This window comes from Egretta garzetta, unplaced genomic scaffold (genome assembly GCF_000687185.1).
Source record: "Egretta garzetta isolate BGI_Z169 unplaced genomic scaffold, ASM68718v1 scaffold202, whole genome shotgun sequence".
Classification (NCBI taxonomy): domain Eukaryota; kingdom Metazoa; phylum Chordata; class Aves; order Pelecaniformes; family Ardeidae; genus Egretta; species Egretta garzetta.
Genome location: NW_009258891.1, coordinates 792,954 through 793,284, shown reverse-complemented (window position 1 = coordinate 793,284; position 331 = coordinate 792,954).

Sequence of the window (331 nt, the reverse complement as noted above, 5' to 3'; positions counted from 1 at the left end):
TGGGCGTCCCCGAGCCTGTTTCCCAGGGGTTTGCTCCGTCCTTTCCTGGTGCGGGGCTGCCTGCTTCCCCGTAACCTCAGCTCGGGCACGCTGGTGTAGATCCGGAGGAATCCCCGAGGGAGATGGGAAAGGCGAGGGCTGTGCCAGGGATGGTGCACGGTGGGGGGCTTTCCCTGGGCTTACCTGGCTGCAGGGGACGGGCCCTGCTGGGTTCCTCCTGGCTTACAGCGAGCGCCCCGTGCCCCCGCGTGGCAGGTGGGGGGGGGCTGGGGCCCGAGCATCCCCCAGGCCTGCCAGTGCCTGGGGGCTGAGCCCCTCTGGCCCCTGGGGG